Genomic DNA, 19,611 nt, shown 5'->3' with positions numbered 1-19,611 from the left:
AAACTATTAGCTAACGTGAAAGAAAAATCTCTGAATGATAGAATGAAATATGATCCTATTTATGCTACTTCACCTATCTTAATTACTGATAAGGATTATGATTTCTCAGCTGATCCTAAGTTAATTACTTTGGTTGAATCTGATCCTTTCTATGGCTATGAATCTAAAACTATTGTGGCACATCTTACTAAATTAAATGATATAGCTACCCTGTTTACTAATGATGAGAAAACTCACTACTATTATATCCTTAAATTATTTCTGTTCTCATTAAAGGGTGATGCTAAGATATGGTTTAATTCTCTTGATCCTAGTTGTGTGCGTAGTCCCCAGGATATGATTTACCACTTCTCTGCTAAATATTTCCCCGCTCATAAGAAACAAGCTGCTTTAAGGGAAATATATAATTTTGTGCAAATTGAAGAAGAGTCTCCCACAAGCTTGGGGGGCTTCTCCAATTACTTAATGCTTTCCCTGATCGCCATCTCAAGAAAAATGAAATACTTGATATCTTTTATAATGGACTAACTGATGCTTCCAGAGATTACCTGGATAGTTGTGCTGGTTGTGTTTTCAGGGAAAGAACTGTTGATCAAGCTGAAATTCTATTGAATAATATGTTGACTAATGAAAATAATTGGACACTTCCTGAACTAACTCCTAAGACAACTCCGAAGAAAAGGGGTATTCTATTTCTCAGTCCTGAAGATATGCAAGAGGCAAAGAAATCTATGAATGAAAAAGGTATTAAAGTTGAAGATGTTAAGAATTTACCACCTATTGAAGAACTACATGGTCTTAATTTGCAGCCTATTGAAGAAATTGTGGTCTTGATAACCCGACACAGGTAGTAAAGGTAAATTCTCTCTATGGATATGATAAAGCTGAAATCCCTCCTGCTAAGTTTGCTAGCCAATGTTTGTATGAATTTGATAACTTTATGGTTACGCAAGAAGATTTTAATGCTTATTTTGGTAGAAAATTGAAAAATAATGCGTATATGATTGAACACTTGAGTGATTATGTGGCTAGTGTTAAAGGTGAACTTAAACTTATTAGTAAACATGCTTCTATGGTTACCACTCAAGTAGGACAAGTACTTAAAGCTCAGAATGATTTGCTCAATGAATTGAATAGAAAAAATAAAGACTTTGCTGTTAGAGTTGCAACTAGAGGAGGTAAAGTGACTCAGGAACCTTTTTATCCTGAGGGCCACCCTAAGAGAATTGAGCAGGATTCTTAGACAAATAACGTTGATGCACCTAGTCCTTCTAAGAGGAAGAAAAAGAAAAATGATAGGACTTCACATGCTTCTAGTGAACCTGTTGTAGACACACCTGAGAATCCTAAGATATTTCTATCTCTGATGCTGAAATACAATCTGGTAATGAACATGAACCTAGTGATAATGTTAATGATGATGTTCATGTTGATGCTCAACCTAGTAATGATAATGATGTAGAGATTGAACCTGTTGTTGATCTTGATAACCCACAATCAAAGAATCAATGTTATGATAAGAGAGACTTTGTTGCTAGGAAGCATGGTAAAGAAAGAGAACCATGGGTTCACAAACCCATGCCTTTTCCTCCTAAACCATCCAAGAAAAAGGATGATGAGGATTTTGAGCGTTTTGCTGAAATGATTAGACCAATCTTTTTGCGTATGCGTTTGACTGATATGCTTAAAATGAATCATTATGCTAAATATATGAAGGAAATTGTTACTAATAAGAGAAAGATACCGGAAGCTGAAATTTCCACCATGCTTGCTAATTATACTTTTATGGGTGGAATACCAAAGAAACTAGGAGATCCCAGAGTACCAACTATACCATGCTCCATTAAAAGAAACTATGTTTAAACTGCTTTATGTGATCTTGGAGCCGGTGTTAGTGTTATGCCTCTTTCTTTATATCGTAGACTTGATTTGAATAAGTTGACACCTACTGAAATATCTTTGCAAATGGCTGATAAATCAACTGCTATACCTGTCGGTATTTGGGAGGATGTGCCTGTTGTGGTTGCAAACGTTACTATTTTAACAGACCTTGTTATTCTTGATATTCCCGAGGACGATAGTATGTCTATTATTCTTGGAAGACCCTTTTTGAATATTGCAGGGGCTGTTATTGATTGCACCAAAGGCAATGTCACTTTTCGTGTTAATGGTAATGATCATAAGGTACACTTTCCGAGGAAACAACCTCAAGTCCACAGTATCAATTCTATTGGAAAATTTTCAACAATTACTATTGGAGATTTTGAATTCCCTCTTCCTCATGTCAAGAAGAACTATGATATTCTTATTGTTGGGGACATGCATATCCCCGTTGAGGTAACATAGTGTTATTCAAAATTTCTCTGCTTCCATGTTATTCGGAATGAGTTTGTTAACAAGACTTGAACAACCTTGTTGGTGGATTCCTTTCGATGAGCATGAGATGGATGAAGTTAGAAGGCACAACCTTCTGTACCCTCTTTTTATTTTCTGTTATTTATACTAAATAAAGAAAAAATAGTAATTTCTGTTAGTTTTCTGAATTATATGTGTAATAAAAATACCCCAAAAATAAAAGTTCTCCAAATGCCCTGAAAATTAAATATGATTTTTTCTAGAATATTTGAGAATATCTGGCACTGAAAACACATCAGGGGGAGCAGCCACGTGCCCACGAGGGTGGAGGGCGCGCCCACCCCCTAGGCGCTCCCCCTGCCTCGTGGACCCCACATGGGTCCCCTCCATTTATTCCAGCCACCACACACTCCTTCTTCCTCCCAAAAAAATCACCATCCAGCTCAAGCACGAGTTCTAGCTCATCTTGCTGCCATTTTCGATCTCCTTGCTCAAAGCTCCATTCACAAAACTGCTTTGGGGGATTGTTCTTTGGTATGTGACTCCTCTAATGGTCCAATTAGTTTTTGTTCTAGTGCTTTATTCATTGCAAATTTTTGCTGCTTAGGTGACCCTGTTCTTGAGCTTGCATGTCAAATTTATATGGTCAAAAGTAGTCTTAATGCATGATATAGTCTCTAGGCACTTGTGGGAGTAGTTGCTATCAATTTTTTTGAGTTTGGTTCACTTTTATTTTGAAGTTACAAAAAATTTCAGAAATTTTAAGAAAAAGATGGAGAGATTTTTGAGGGGCTCGTCGAGCTAAAGCTCGAAGGACAAGCAAAGTGAGGAGGATAAGAGGCCCAAATATAATCTCCCTCGCACCGCGGAAGTTCTGCTGTGTGAATGGCCTTGTGATGATTTCTTGAGATCAGACGGGATTTGTGATGATTTTTGTGAGTTGGCTGAGAATGTAGGCCTCACCGACTTCCTCAACAACCAAAGCGAACAGTATCTCTTACTCACTAATATTTTTGTGCAAAATTTTCATTTCCATGCTAGGAGGTCACCACCTTCGGTGGATTTCTATTTATATGATGAATATAAGGAGATGTCCCTTTTTGGTTTCTGCCGGGTCTGTAAGATACCCTATACAGGCAGCATAGAAGAACCACATCGTAGTGATGTGGAAGGGTTTATTGATATGATTGCTGTAGGGGAAACTGGGAAGGTTTCTGATGCAATAATTACTAGCATACATTTTCCTATTCTATGTTACTTTGCAATATTTGCTAGTAGATGCTTGATTGGTCGCGGAAACTGTGGCAACCTTAGTGCCCCTGATATTGTTATTTTGTGCCATGCCTTGTTCCGTGATGACACATTTAGTATGGGCGCTATTGTTGCAAAGCGGTTAAATCTTAACCGTACTAAGGGCCCCATCTTGGGAGGTATCTTCGCCTCGCACCTCGCTGCACACTTTAACATACCTATTAGGCATTATGAGAAGGAAGAGAAGTTGCTGCCTCCTGTTTTTCTAGACTATAAGAGTGTGGTAGCACATGATTTTATCATTAAGAATAAGGAAAAGATGCTTAAGTACAATCTGATCTTTGATAAAAATCACCCTGAGACTATCACCTGCATGCTCCTTGTTTGACTTATCTGCGGGCAAGTACCTTGTTCCACCAGAGGCCATTCATGCCTACCGAAACCCCACACCAGCTACAGAGCCAGATCCAGAACCACAATTTGTTCCTTCATGACAGTCTGTTTACCAGTGGGGTCCGGAGGAGATTGCCAACCAGTGGCAACCTGAGGCTCCTTCTCAGTATGACCCCAACTACAACTTTGGATATCCGCCAGGCCAGCCATAGCATAGACCAACTTAGGCCAAAAGCCTAAGCTTGGGGGAGTACATACTTCTCACCGACATTACATTCTTGTTCACACACTCATGCTAGTTGTCGGTTCTCATACTTTTTCATTGTAATATCCATGCTAGTTTATTTCCCTTTCTATGCTTTCTTCTTGTGTGTTTGATAAACCTTAAGAAAAACAAAAAAAACTTAGTTGTAGCTTTTAGCTAGTTTACTTTTCATGTTGTAGTAGTTATAATAAAAGAAAACCCAAAAAGATTTCTGTTCTTCTTTTGCTTGTTGGGAGCTTTCCCGTGTAAATAGTTTTGTTTCTTTTCTTGTTCTTTGGGGGTCGAGAGGAAAAGACCATAATGAAAATGTTGAATGGCTCTCTTATGCATTATTGTTGATCTAAAAAAGAGCCCATATTACCTTGTCTTCTCTCTTGAATTGAATGCTTGCAGATTCCAACTTAGTCCAATGCACGTGCACTATTATTATTATTATCCATACTATTCGGTCATGCAAGTGAAAGGCAATAATGATGATTATATGATGAACTTATTGAGATGAGAAAAGCCGGTATGAACTCGACCTCTCTTGTTTTTGTAAATATTTGATCGTTCCTGATTCAGCCTATTATGAAATAAACATGTTTGCAATGACAATTAGAGATTATAGTTGATTATGCCATGCTTAATTAGCTAGGAGCTTATAATGGTTTACCTTGCGTGCCAACATGCTATTAAAATAGTTATGATGTGGTATGATAGGGTGGTATCCTCCTCTGAACGATTCGAGTGGCTTGACTTGGCACATGTTCGCGCATGTAGTTGAAACAAAATTAACATAGCCTCTATGATATTTATGTCCATGGTGCATTATATCCTACTCATGCTTGCATTCGGTGTTGATTAATTTTAATGCATGTTCATGATTGTTGTCGCTCTCTAGCTGGTCGTTTCCCAGTCTTTTTCTAGCCTTCACTTGTACTAAGCGGCAATACTGCTTGTGCATCCAATTCCATAAACCCCAAAGTTGTTCCATATGAGTCCACCATACCTACCTATATACGGTATCAACCTGCCATTCCAAGTAAATTTGTATGTGCCAAACTCTAAACCTTCAAATAAACATTCTGTTTTGTATGCTCGAATAGCTCATGTATCAACTAGGGCTGTCTGTATCCTCCATGATAGGCAGGTTATTCTCAAGAGGAGTGGACTCCGCTCCTCACTCACGAGAAAATGGCTGGTCATCAGGATGCCCAGTCCCATGCTTTATGCAAATCAAATCAAAATAACTGCAAACAAAACTCCCCCGGGACTCTTGTTAGTTGGAGGCACTCGTTGTTTCGAGCAAGCCATGGATTGATGCTTGTTGGTGGAGGGGGAGTATAAACTTTACCATTCTATTTGGGAACGGCCTATAATGTGTGTAGCATGGAAGATATCGAGATCTCTCTGTTGTTATGTTGAAAATGAAAGTATACCACTCAAAATATTATTCATATCTATTTCAAAACCGAGCTCCGGCACATCTACAAGTCCCTTCTTCCCTCTACGAAGGGCCTATCTATTTATTTTTATGTTGAGTCATCATCCTCTTATTAAAAAGCACCAGTTGGAGAGCACCGCTGTCTTTTGGATCCATTACTGTTAGTTTACATTAAGTATGACTTGACTGGATCTCTTTTACCATGAATTACAATGTCTAGTCAGTCATTGATCTCTAAAGGTGCTCTGCATTTATGTTTTGCGGTCTTAGAAAGGGCTAGCGAGATACCACCTTGTTATATCATATTATGATTGTTTTGATAAAGTGTTGTCATCCGAGATTTATTATTATTGCTCGCTAGTTGATTATGCCATTGATATGAGTAAACAAGAGACCTAAATGTTATTGCGAATGTGGTTAGTTCATAATCTTTGCTGAGAACTTGAATGCTGACTTTACATATTTACAACAACAAGAGCAAACAAAGTTTGTAAAAGTTTTTCTTTATCACTTCCAGTTTATCAACTGAATTGCTTGAGGACAAGCAAAGGTTTAAGCTTGGGGGAGTTGATACGTCTCCGTCGTATCTACTTTTCCAAACACTTTTTCCCTTGTTTGGACTCTAACTTGCATGATTTGAATGGAACTAACCTGGACTGACGTTGTTTTTAGCAGAATTGCATGGTTTTATTTTTGTGCAGAAATAAAAGTTCTTGGAATGACCTAAAAATCAACGAAGATTATTTTTGGAATATATAAAAAATACTGGAAGAAGAATCCACGTCATGGGGCCCACACATTGTCCATGAGGGTGGGGAGCGCGCCCTACCGCCCTGGGCGTGCCTCCCTGCCACGTGGGCCCCTGACGCTCACCGACTCAACTCCAACTCCATATATTCGTGTTCGAGGAGAAAAAAATCAGAGAGAAGGATTCATCGCATTTGATGATACGGAGCCGCCACAAGCCATAAACTCTCTCGGGAGGGTTGATCTGGAGTCCGTTCGGGGCTCCGGAGAGGGGAATCCGTCGCCATCATCATCATCAACCTTCCTCCATCACCAATTTCATGATGCTCACCACCGTGATTGAGTAATTCCATCGTAAGCTTGCTGGACGGTGATGGGTTGGATGAGATTTATCCTCTAATCGAGTTAGTTTTGTTAGGGTTTGATCCCTAGTATCCACTATATTCTGAGATTGATGTTGCTATGACTTTGCTATGCTTAATGCTTGTCACTAGGGCCCGAGTGCCGTGATTTCAGATCTAAACCTATTATGTTTTCATGAATATATGTGAGTTCTTGATCCTATCTTGCAAGTCTATAGTCACCTACTATGTGTTATGATCCGGCAACCCCGAAGTGACAATAATCGGGACACTACCAGTGATGACCGTAGTTTGAGGAGTTCATGTATTCACTATGTGTTAATGCTTTGGTCCGGTACTCTATTAAAAGGAGGCCTTAATATCCCTTAGTTTCCAGTAGGACCCCGCTGCCACGGGAGGGTAGGACAAAAGATGTCATGCAAGTTCTTTTCCATAAGCACGTATGACTATATTCGGAATACATGCCTACATTACATTGATGAAGTGGAGCTAGTTCTGTGTCACCCTATGTTATAACTGTTGCATGATCGATCACATCCGACATAATTCTCCATCACCGATCCATTGCCTATGAGCTTTTCATATATTGTTCTTCGCTTATTTAATTTTCCGCTGCTACTGTTACAATCGCTATAAAACCCAAAAATATTACTTTTGCTATCGTTACCACTACTATCATATTACTTTGCTACTAAATACTTTGCTGTAGATATTAAGTTTCCAGGTGTGGTTGAATTGACAACTCAGCTGCAAATACTTGAGAATATTCTTTGGCTCCCTTGTGTCGAATCAATAAATTTGGGTTGAATACTCTACCCTCGAAAACTATTGCGATCCCCTATACTTGTGGGTTAGCAGTCCCTCGGACCTGGTCTTTGCGCGCCCCACCCGAGCGGGACCTCGGCGAGGAAAGGTATGGAGGTCTATTTGTACGTCAACGGGGCTCCTGAGCATCGCGACTCAGCAGCCTAACTGGTCACGTGGCCCCTCACCCCTTGGTCTCGTCTTGGTGATCCAGACGACCAAACGGCGGCTGAGGTATGCGAGGTGCCGGGCCCTGCTGTCGGCGTTCTGGGAACGGGGGTCCCCAGACTTGCCTGCCTGCGGCCTGTGGCGTGGCTCGAGGAGGGGCCCAGCACGGCCCATCTTCATCAACACATACCCAAGAGCCTCGCGAGGGGTCAAGCCTCGCGGGGAGGACGACATGGAACTTCCTCAGGCACGGCCTCATCAGGCTGGCTCGCAAGGTGGCGGGGAGATCAAGGCGGGGTACCTCACGAGGTGCCCGTGACGCAAGCCATGACGACCAAAGGCGCCAGGCGGGCGCCAGCCGCGCAGTCTCCTCCTTTCCTCTTTGGTGCAAAAGGAGCAAGAGCAGGCGAGAGCATCAAGCAAAGGCACCCGTTTCGGTGCAACGAGACCAAGACCAGTCCAACGGCAGGGAGGAAGTCAATTTGGAGCCCAAGCCAGCGTCACCACCAGAGCCTTTGGCAGGCGAGGACCAACTTTAGTCAGGATAAGTGTACCAGATGTTCCCCTTCAAAATGGCCAATTGTTGGTGCCCTTCCCGCTCAATATTTGGGAAGAGGCCCAGGGCCTTTGCCTATAAATAGGACTAGCCACCCACAGGGTAGAGGAGATGGGAGATCGGATCGAAATCAGAGAGAGAATCGAGAAGAGAGAGAGAGAAGGGTGACTGAACTCCTCCTAGCAGTTCATCCCCCCAGCCAAGAACAGACCCTCGCGAGGTTGTTCTTCCTTGTATTGCTCATCATCATCAGCCCAAGAGGCAATCCACCACACCACACACTGGAGTAGGGTATTACACCACAACGGTGGCCTGAACTAGTATAAACCCTGTGTCTCTTGTGCTGTTCTTTCCATAGCTTAGATCTTAGCGAGGCGGAGGGGTGCAGGTAGGTAGAAGGCGAAATCTCCGCGCGCACCCCAGTGTTCGAACCTCAAGGGTCTGCCGGAACTCGAAATCCGACATTTGGCGCGCCAGGTAGGGGTGCACCGGAATTCGTCTTCCACCACCCTGTTCTCCTCTGACCATCGCGTCCATGTCTGACGCTCGTCAGGCCCGCGCCGAGCGCCGGGCTGCTCTCGCTTCCCGCATCACCCAGACGGCTCCTGTCGGCGGGCGTCCTCGCCATTCCCCGTCACCTGCCGTCAACGCCGCCACCGGCCCGGCGGGGGACGAGCAGCAAGCGTCGTCTCAGCATCCGTCCGTGCGGCAAGACGGCCGCACCGCTACTCCCTCGCTCATCCCAGCTGGTTCTTCGTCCCACGCGCTCCATGCACCCATGGAGGCTCGAGCTGCGCTCATCGCGGCAAGCGAGCTCTTGCGCTACCGTCCCGTCGACGACGTCTACGAAGAATGGCTCGACTGCCTCGCCGAGCTCGTCCGTGCTGCAAGGGGCTCCCCTGCGCCGTCCATTCCGCTGCACTGCGCCCCGCCCCGCGCGGGCGACGAAGCTCCGGGGGCGCCCCAGCCGCCTCCTCCTCAAGAAGGCACCATGGCTCCAAGGCGCGTGGCCCCTGGGCGGAACCCGCTCCGTCAGGTGCCAGCGCGGCAAGAGTAGAGCTGCCAAGAAGTCCCTCGCCCGCAAGAAGCTGCCCAGGCGCTCCCTGCTCTAGCATGTCGGGACCATGCTCCTGCTCCCGCACGTCAAGACCCCGCGCTGCTCCCAGCTGCAGCACGTGGGGACATGCAAGACCAAGCTCTCCGTCACCCAAGGCCTCCCATGGCCACAGCAGGCTGCCGTGCCTTCACCACCGAGCTACGCAGCATCGCGTGGCCTGGCAAGTTCAGGCCAGACCTGCCTCCTCGTTACGACGGCACGGCCGACCCTGCGGAGTTCCTCCAGCTCTATGAGCTGGGCATCGAAGCTGCCAACGGAGACGAGAAGGTCATGGGGAACTGGTTTCCCATGGCGCTCAAGGACGGGGCCCGCATCTGGCTCCTGAACCTGGCTCCAGGCACTATCTCCTCCTGGGACGAGATGCGCACCCGCTTCATCGCGAACTTCCAAGGTACTCGCGACCGGCCACCCACCGTGAGCAACATGCGCCGATCAAGCAACAACCCGGAGAGACCCTGCAGAAGTACATCCAGCGCTTCAACAACGCACGCCTCAAGATTCCCAAGGTGACCGAGGAGGCCATCATCTCAGCCTTCTCCGATGGCGTGCGCGACGTCAAGATGAAGGAGGAGCTGGCGATGCATGAAGACCTGTGCACTTCCTTGGAGTTGTTCAACTTGGCAACCAAGTGCGCCAGGGATGAAGAAGGGCGTCTCTCCCTCCTCAAGCTGCCTACCGCGGACCCAGAAGAGAAGAAGCCCAAGGCCAAGGATGTGAAGCGCAAGGGGGCTGCCGTGATCGCGGCAGAACCAGACACCAAGCGGGGCAGAGACCAGCCCGAATCTTCCAAGGGCAGTCGGTACTGTGTGTACCACGACCTCCACACCCACAACACCAACGAATGTCAAGAGCTCCGAGCCGTGCGAGAAGGAAGGATCGGCCGTCGCCCCGACCGTGGTGACCGGGGCTACGGTCGAGGAGGAGGAAGGAACGCAGGACGCTGGGAAGACCGCTACCCGCGCCAAGGGTAGCGCGATCGACCTCGCGAGGATCGATGGCAAGACCCGCCTCGCGAGGGAGACTGGAGGGATCAGCCTCGCGAGGATCGCCCGCCAGGCAACGTAGGCCTCCCTCCGTTGCCGCCGCTGCCAAGGAGAAACGAGGACCGCCATCAGGACGAGGGGGCTGGGGGCTTCCAGGAGCCGCGCGCGATCGCCTGCATCCTGGGCGGGGCTCAAGCCCCAGCCTCTCAATGCATCTTCAAGCAGTTCGCCCGCGAAGTGAATGCAGTCCTCCCCAAGCTCGAAGCCACGCGCCCTCTCAGGTGGTCGGCGTGCGCCATCACGTTCAGCTCAGCAGATCAGCTCAAGTGTGCGGCCACAGCCGGAGTCCTCCCGATGCTTTGTTCCCCAATCATCAGCAACGTGGTGGTCACCAGGACCCTCATCGATGGCGGGGCAGGGCTCAACGTCCTGTCCGTGGAAACATTCAACAATCTCCAAGTGCCCTACAACCAGCTTCAGCCAACCAAGCCTTTCTCTGGAGTCACCGACGGCTCCATGGTCCCGATTGGGCAGGTCCGCCTCCCTGTCACCTTCGGGGCACGCGACAACTACCGCATCGAGCTCATCGACTTCGACGTCGCTTACATTCGCCTGTCGTACAACGCCACCCTTGGGTACCCAGCGCTGGCCAAGTTCATGGCCGTAACTCACCACGGCTACAACATCCTCAAGATGCCAGGAAGTGGCGGAGTCATCACAGTGCCCTGTGAAGAGAAGGACGCGGTGTGTTCCCTGGAACGAGCCTTTCAGGCCGCATCGCTGGAAGACCCGGATCGTGGAAGCAGGAGGCTTCCCGAGACCGCCCCAAGAAGAAGAAGACATCGTCCGGCCCGGCCCCTCAGGAGGCTGCCCCTCAGGGCCCGCGCCTGCCCAGGGGGAACCTCCTTCCATCGCATAGGAAAGCATGCCAGGCGCCCTCCTCAGGCAGGGCTCGGGGGTTCTCCCCTGGAGGGCCACCGACCTGGCTAAGGTCACGAGGGAGGCGCTTGGCAACCACATGGAGGCGTGTTTCGAAGCACGTTTCCCTCAAGAAGGAGTAAGGTAAGGAGGGCCAGACCCTCAGGAGTTCGTCAGCAAGGCCATTCAGGAGCTACAGGAGTCAAGAGTCATGAGAGGCGGCCGCCGCCTACCAGCTGTGGCTCCCCATCCAGGCGAGGATGGGGGCTGCGCATCTGCATCGACATACTAGGGCTCAATCGAGTCGCCTCTCTGGAGTGCCTCTGGCCCTCGTGAGTGGGGCGCTGTGAAGGTCCACCCCACAGCTACGTTCGCATGCCTTACGGCTTGTCGAACGCGGCTGCCACGTACCAGCGCCTCATGAGGGGCATCATGGAGGCTCAAGAGGCCAGGTGTTCCGCAGTCCTGGCGGAGATGGAGATGGTTCGCGAGGAGCCACCAGCGCCTCCGGAGCCTCCCGAGGCCCCTGGGCCTGGGGGCTCGTGAGGATCGGCTTCCGCAGCCCACCGAGTCTGCTACGCCAACACTCCTTCGTCCTCAACATCATCAGGTGACATCTTTCAAGTTTCATTTCCAGCTGGGAGCGTCCCCCAGGGCTGCATTATTTCCAGGCCGCGTGGGTCCGTCCCTGCGGCATGTATTGTTAGCTTACCTTGTTGGGGGCACCCCTCGGGCTGCATCATCCCCAAGTCGCTCGGGCCTAACCCAGTGATGTCCACCTTCCCAGCATCTATTTGAATGAATCCACTCCTTCGCGGCTAATGTGTTTGACCTAGTTGCCCGCTCAACTGACGCCAACTAACGGAGCTACTCCCAAACGGCACGACGCTTGCGCATGGGTCCATCCCTGCAATGCCGACAAACCTGAATGGCTGAGCTCTGGACGCGGCAGCCCCGCATGGCGCCACCTCGTCAAGCCTTCAGTGCCTCATCGCCCCTCGGAAGCAACCAACGGCTGACTGTCAATTGTCATGGCAACCCCTCGTTCTTTCTATGATGGGTCTACAGGATCTCCTAAAGGAGCCGCGTCAGGCGAGGCCCTTGTGGTGTCTCCTTCACTCTCATCCGCGCGAACCGCTTGCACGTTAAAGGGGGGGTGCCTGAGCATCGCGACTCAGGGCTCCTACTGGCTCTCCAGCCCTCACCCTCTGGCCTTGTCCACGGCATCGTGACCTGGCATACCAGCGACGGCTGAGACTCGCTCGAGGGTCGGGACCCGAGGACGTAGAGCAGAAAGGGGAGCAAAGGCGAGAGGGGAGGGACACGTGAGGACCTCGCCGAGCAACCTCACGCCTGCCAATGCACGGACCCGGCGACACACCAGAGAGCGGCCCCTGATTCTTGAGATAAGTCACCACCCGGAAGCACCAGCTACCGTGGCAGCATCCCCGCACCTAATGCAATCCCGTGTTGGCAACGCCGCTCTCCTTTCTCACCGAACGACGGCTGCTTGAGCGCCAAAGAGGACCTCCTGAGCATCGCGACTCAGGGGCTCTTACTGGACCCCGGGTCGCTCACCTCCTAGCCTTGACCACGGCATCGCGACCTGGCATACTAGCAACGGCTGAAGCCGCCTTGGGACTGGGACCTGTCGGCGCAGAGCACCAAGCCCTTGTGAGATTCGAAAGGGAGAACTGAGCTAAGACAGAATGAGCAACTCGCACAATTCTACAACAAGGGTTATATTAACAAAACAGGATCACAGGAACCTTACAAGCCCCCACGGGACGCGTCTTTGATTCCTTGCAGGGAACAGATCCTAAAAGGACGCTAACTACACGCGCCCCTGCAAAAGACGCCATCATCAACAGTGGGCCGTCAAGCACCGGCGCCAACCCCATCCAGATTAGAGTCGGCGACGGCCTGACGAGCCTGCCCTGCTCCAGGAGCGGCGCCGGCTCGGGGGCTCGTAGCTGTCGTCGCTCGTCTCTGGAGTCGCGAAGAGCTCGCCGGAGTCGCTGGAACCTCTAACGCCTCTGCCGCCTGAGGAGCCCCCAAGGGAGCGGTTGGCGGGCCCAGTCCTCGCCGTAGCAGGGTCCCGACCACCACTCCCGGGGCAGCACTCCAGCCGGCGCCCGTTAGCATCGAAGACCTTGAAGAACATCACCGAAGCACCGTCGTACTCCAAGTGGATCGTGAGGGCGCCTCTTGTCCTACAAACCCGGGCGATTTCGCTCCAGCCTCGAGTCATGAAGACCTCGCTCGGGGCAACGACCGCGACCTCTGCCTCGGTCGCGAGGGTGCTGCAGCCAGCGTGCTGCAGCCAAAGCTTCAGGAGTTCTCCCTGCGGGATGATGGAGGCGAAGAAGGGAGGAAGGCGAATCCAAGACTGAGGAGGCATGGCGGCATGGAGCACGAACTCTCGGGAGGATCCCTCGGTGTGGACCCCAGGGGGGACGACCCACACCTTCGTGACCCGTCGGCGACGACGGCGGCGCCGCCCGTGGCGATCGGCGTCGACTCCTTCAGAGCCCTCGATGTGGGCGTACAAGGGAAGCGGGAACCCCGGCGGTGGCCGCTCGCACCAGAGCCTCGACACCACCTGATGGGTCCCCTCGTCCCAGCCGTGGAGGGCGAGCCGTTTCTTCAGCGGGAGCGGGTCTGGTTCCTGTTGGGGAGCCTTTCCCTTCTCTGCCGCCGAGAACCGGCAGATCGGAGCCATCGCAGCAAGACGGAGCAAGGACCGGGAAGAAGGAGAAGCAAGAAGGGATGGACTGGAAGGGCACGCACCGTTCCGTACTTATGGCCAGCGAAGGCCAACCGCCGACCTCCACGACCGCAGGTAATCATGACCCGCTTTGCATGCAGGGACTTGTCCAGTCCGTGCAGTTGCTGAGGCGCCGTGGGAAGTGGAGACGCCCATGTCCAATCAACCGCCATGTGGCGCCCAAGGCCGCAGGCTGTTAGGACCCGCGGCGCTTGGCTCTTGCCCTTTCGCCTCCCTGCACGGCCAAGTCCGGACGCGCCTTGGGCCCGGGGGCTACTGTCAGCGTTCTGGGAACAAGGGTCCCCAAACTTGCCTACCTGCAGCCTGCGGCGTGGCTCGAGGAAGGGCCCAGCACGGCCCATCTTCATCAACATAGACCCAAGACCCTCGCGAGGGGTCAAGCCTTGCGGGGCAGACGACACGGAGCTTCCTCAGGCACGGCCTCATTAGGCTGGCTCGCGAGGAGGCGGGGAGATCAAGGCGGGGTACCTCACGAGGTGCCCGTGACGCAAGCCATGACGACCGAAGGCGCCAGGCGGGCACCAGCCGTGCAGTTTCCTCCTTTCCTCTTTGGTGCAAAGGGAGCAAGCGCAGGCGAGAGCATCAAGCAAAGGCACCCGTTTCGGTGCAACGAGACCAAGACCAGTCCAACGGCAGGGAGGAAGTCATTTTGGAGCCCAAGCCAGCGTCACCACCCGAACCTTTGGTAGGCGAGGACCAACTTTAGTCAGGATAAGTGTACCAGATGTTCCCCTTCAAAATGGCCAATTGTTGGCGCCCTTCCCGCTCAATATTTGGGAAGAGGCCCAGGGCCTTTGCCTATAAATAGGACTAGCCACCCACAGGGTAGAGGAGATGGGAGATCGGATCGAAATCAGAGAGAGAATCGAGAAGAGAGAGAGAGAGAAGGGTGACTGAACTCCTCCTAGCAGTTCATCCCCCCAGCCAAGAACAGACCCTCGTGAGGCTGTTCTTCCTTGTATTGCTCATCATCATCAGCCCAAGAGGCAATCCACCACACCACACACTGGAGTAGGGTATTACACCACAACGGTGGCCCGAACCAGTATAAACCCTGTGTCTCTTGTGCTGTTCTTTCCATAGCTTAGATCTTAGCGAGGCGGAGGGGTGCAGGTAGGTAGAAGCCGAAATCTCCGCGCGCACCCCAGTGTTCGAACCTCAAGGGTCTGCCGGAACCCGAAATCCGACACCTGCCGACGCAGAACGCTAAGGCCTACTGTTGCATCTCCTTCTCGAGGGATGTTTACACGTCAAGGGGGACTCCTGAGCATCGCGACTTAGGAGACTAACTGGTCACGTTGCCCCTCACCCCTTGGTCTCGCCCTGGCCATCCGGACGACCCAACATCAACTGAGGTATGCGCGGGGCCGGGCCCTGCCGCTGCAGAACATTAAAGCAACCGGGAAGGAAATCGCAAAATCATAGCAAATTATTACAAACATACTGTCTCTTAAAGGTACCAAGCATAAACGCCCCCACGAGGGACGATACATGTTGCAGGATTTAAAAGGAGGGGAGCGCCACCATCGAGCCTCTTCTTCAGCCTTGGGTAACACCATCGCCCGCGAGGGGAGCCCTATCATCGACGACGTCGCCGTCGCCCGTGACGTCAGCCGTGGTCATGGGGTCGGCGGCACCATTATCCGTGGTCGCGGGGTCGACGGCGAGGAACTTCCGCAACAGGGCCTCCACCTGATCCTTTACGGCTTCGGCAGCGGCGGTGTAGCGCTCTGGGTCCACAAGCTCAAGCAAGGCACCAAAGTTGAAGCTGGGCTCTCGAAAATGGAGGTGGCTGAAGATGTGCGTCACAGTCGAGGTGGAGAGTGCGCGGGCTTCTCCTTCCACCATGGGACCAACCCCAATGACAATGCCCTCGAGCGTCGTGATGAGATGGGGGAGCATCTCGGCGGGGCCTTCCTCCGAAGTCACCAACGCCTCCTTCAACCCCCTCCCATAGAGATCCTACAGTGTCTTGCAGACCTCTGCTCGAGGGAGTCGAAGGTGGCATGCCCCTCGGTAAGAAGTCTTACCTTGACCTCCAGCTTGACCTTCTCGGCCCCCACCTCCTCCTCCTCCAACTTCTCTAGTCGGACACGCTCTGTGGCCTACTTTTGGGCCGCTTGCTCTAACTCGGTGTCACGGTCGGAAACTACAGTTTCTCGGGCCTTCAGCTCCTCCTCCTGCACCTCAAGCCGACGGGCCTCGGCGGCCTGCCTATCACGGAGGGTCTTCAGCTCGGCCTCCGTCCCTCGGCAGCGCTCCTCGGCGGCCTTGGTGTCCTTCACCGCAGCATCGCGTCTGACCGCGGCTAGGCCGGCTACCTGCTCGCCGTCCTTTGAGGCCACCCTCACGGATGCGTCGGCCCAGAGCCATCCTAAGATCAACTCTAGGCGCCGTGATGCCCTGTGCCGGCCAGGCCCCTAAAGATCGCCCCGAAGCTGATCCAGCACGGAGAGGGCCTCCTCCAGAACACCGGGCACGGCAGAAGAATCACGGCCAAGTGGTGTGATGGACGGGGGAGGAGACGGTGCCAGTGCCCGGACCGACAAAGCAGTAGCGACAAAGAGGGTCACGGGCTTCGAAGCCTTCGAGACCTCAGCAGGCGAGCTGAGGGCGGGCGCCTTCGGAGTTGGCCTCGCCGCAGGGATCGCCTCCTCATGAGGCCGGGCCTCCGAGCCTCGGGAGGACAACCCAGCCGCCAGAGAGTGCGGGCCGGCCCCATCCTTTTGTGCCCTCTTCAGGGAAACATCAAGACACCGTGACAAGAGCAGGAAGCAAACTCAAGACGGTGCGCTTACTGGTCCACGGCGACGTAGTCCCTCGCCCTCTTCAGGAGCGCCATGGCCGCTAGCCTCATAGGCAGGGGCGCTATCGCACAAGCCTCAGGGGCAGGCGAGGGCACATCGCCCATATCTGTAGTAGCAACGGCCGACGACGAGGCGGAGGCGTCGCCTCGGGAGAGCAGCGCCGACCTTCCCTTCTTCGGGACCCCCAGCTTCAGCTTCTTCGGAGGGGTGCCCTTGGACCTCATGGTGAGCCTGGTAGAGCGCAGCGACCCCCTGACCGGTTGCTCACCAGCGTTGCCATCGTCAGAAAGGACGCAGAGGAGATCGGTCTGACGTGGAGGAGATGTCTCATCCACACCTTCCCGGTTTTCCTCTGAGTCTGCCCTCCCCTCCTCGTCGGACTCGCTGGAGGACACCGTCACTGGGGAGCCCATGTTCGTCGAAGACAGGCATGGCGTCGGCATGCTTCTCCCCATTGGGGAGGCGATACAGCGGAAGGTGGGTGTCCTGGGGGCAATCCTGGTCCTTCTCGAGCAAGGTGCGCATGACCTTGTTCAGCTCCTCGTAGGACAAATGGTCTGGGCGCCGCTGGAGAGCGCCTTCTGCACCCTTGAGCCTCCATAGGGGGTGCGAGTGCGCCTGGAGCAGAGCCAGGCGCTGCGTCAGGAACTCCCTGACGATCATGGATCCCGTCGGTTTCTCCACCTTTGGGTCGTCCGTCTTCAGATCGGCCACCATCTTCTCCATCAACTGCTCCGCCCGGGAATCGGTGAACTTCTCGTGAGACCATCCTTCCCGGGGCATCGGCGGCCCAGTCGGCAACTCCAGCCAAGGGTGGGAGCGCTTGGCGTCCATGAAGATCCACTTGTTCCGGAAGTCCTCCACCTTCTTCCCGGTCCGCAAAATCCCGTCGATGCCTTTGCCCATGATGAAGTTGTCACACCCCGAGCACTGGTTGCCATTGACCTGGAGGTAGAAGAAGTGGAGGAACAGCACCACGGAGGGCATCACCCCCACAAACGCCACGCAGTAAAAGGCGAAGATTGACAGGAGGAGGATGGAGTTGGGGTGAAGATGGAGGGCATGGAGCTTGTAGTGGCGAAGAACTGCGTAGAAGAAGCTGGAGAAAGGGGGAAACAGCCCTGCGAAGATGATGCGCTAGAAGAAGGGGTAGAAGGTGCCTCCCAAGGTTTCTGGCTTAGCAGAGCCGACCCGGAGCGTTGTCTCTTCCCCCTCATTGTTGCTGCCCACCGTCAGTTGGAGCGCGGCGGAGAGGTGCTTCTCCTTGGCAATGGTGGACGCGCTCAGGGCAGGCTCGAACCAAGAGGCTTGATGCACAGCCGCGACGGAGGGCTTCACCTTGTAGGTGGCCATCGGTCGTGGACATGGGGCAGAGATTCGGCGGATATCTAGAGTTTTTTGGGGCAGAAGGAGATGGGGATCTGGAGCAAGATGAAAGAAGGGAAATGAAGGCCCTACAACGGGCGCCAGCCTTTTTGTCAGTCAGGAGCAGTTGCCGAGGCAGCATGGGAAAGTGGGGACGCCCACGTCCCATCAATCACCACGCGTCGGCCAAGGCCGCACGCGGTTTGGGCCTGCGGCGCTCCGCACTTGCCCTTTGGCTTTGCCTCGAAGCCAAGTTCATGCGCGCCTTCGGCCAGGGGGCTAATATCGGTGTTCTGGGAGCGGGGGTACCCAGACTTGCCTGCCTGCGGCCCACGGCGTGGCTCCATCGATGGCCTGGTACGGCCCAGCTTCAACATCAACAACTCAAGGCCCTCGCGATGGGCCAAGCCTCGCGAGGCGGACGACACCGAGACCTCCATAGGAGTGGCCTCCCCAGGCTGGCTCCTGAGGAGCGGAGATTTCTATGCAAGGTTCACCTTGCGTGGTTCAGATGACGTGAGCCATGACGACCAAGGACAGGCGGGTGCCAGTAGGCGCAGTGTACCAGCTTTCTCTTTGGTGCTAAGGAGGCAACCGCATGTGCGAAGTACCGAGGAATCAGTCAAAGGTTTGCATTCCCGTGCAACAAGACTAATACCGCCAGGATGGAAGACCGAAGGTCATTGCCGAGCCCACCGCGGCGTCACCACCAGAGACTTTTGCAGGCAAAGACCACTTTTGTCAGGATAGCATGTACTAGTTTTCTCCCTTCGAATTTGGCCGTTGTGGGATCCCTTCCCACCTACATTTGGGAGGAGGACCAAGACCACTATAAATAGAGCAGCACCCCCACTGTAGTAGGGTATGGATCATTCAGATCATCCTCACACCCACTAGCTCATCGAGCACAAGAATACCTCTCCTCCTAAGGTCGTTCTCCCATTGTACTAGTTCATCCCCGGCCCCTCGAGGCCAATCCACCACAAAGCAGGAGCAGGGTTTTATACCGCAAGGTGGCCCGAACCTGGGTAAACTGCCATGTCTCTTTTCCTTGTGTTCGTCGGGCTAGTCTGTGAGATTAGCGAGCAGGCGGACTGGGGAGGATGAGTTCTTCGCATGCACCCCGGAGTTTGAACCTCTCAAGGGTCTGCGGAACCCGAAATCCGACAAAGAAGACTATGCTCTCTATGATGCTCAAGGGTAATCAAGTTATCACAATTTTTGGACACGATTTGATCATGAAACAAATTGCATTGGAGATTGAAATGACCACGTTCATTGCAAAGTTCACAAGGATGGTGAGAAA

This window comes from Triticum urartu, chromosome 1 (assembly GCF_003073215.2).
Source record: "Triticum urartu cultivar G1812 chromosome 1, Tu2.1, whole genome shotgun sequence".
NCBI lineage: Eukaryota > Viridiplantae > Streptophyta > Magnoliopsida > Poales > Poaceae > Triticum > Triticum urartu.
This window is presented reverse-complemented; position numbering follows the sequence as displayed.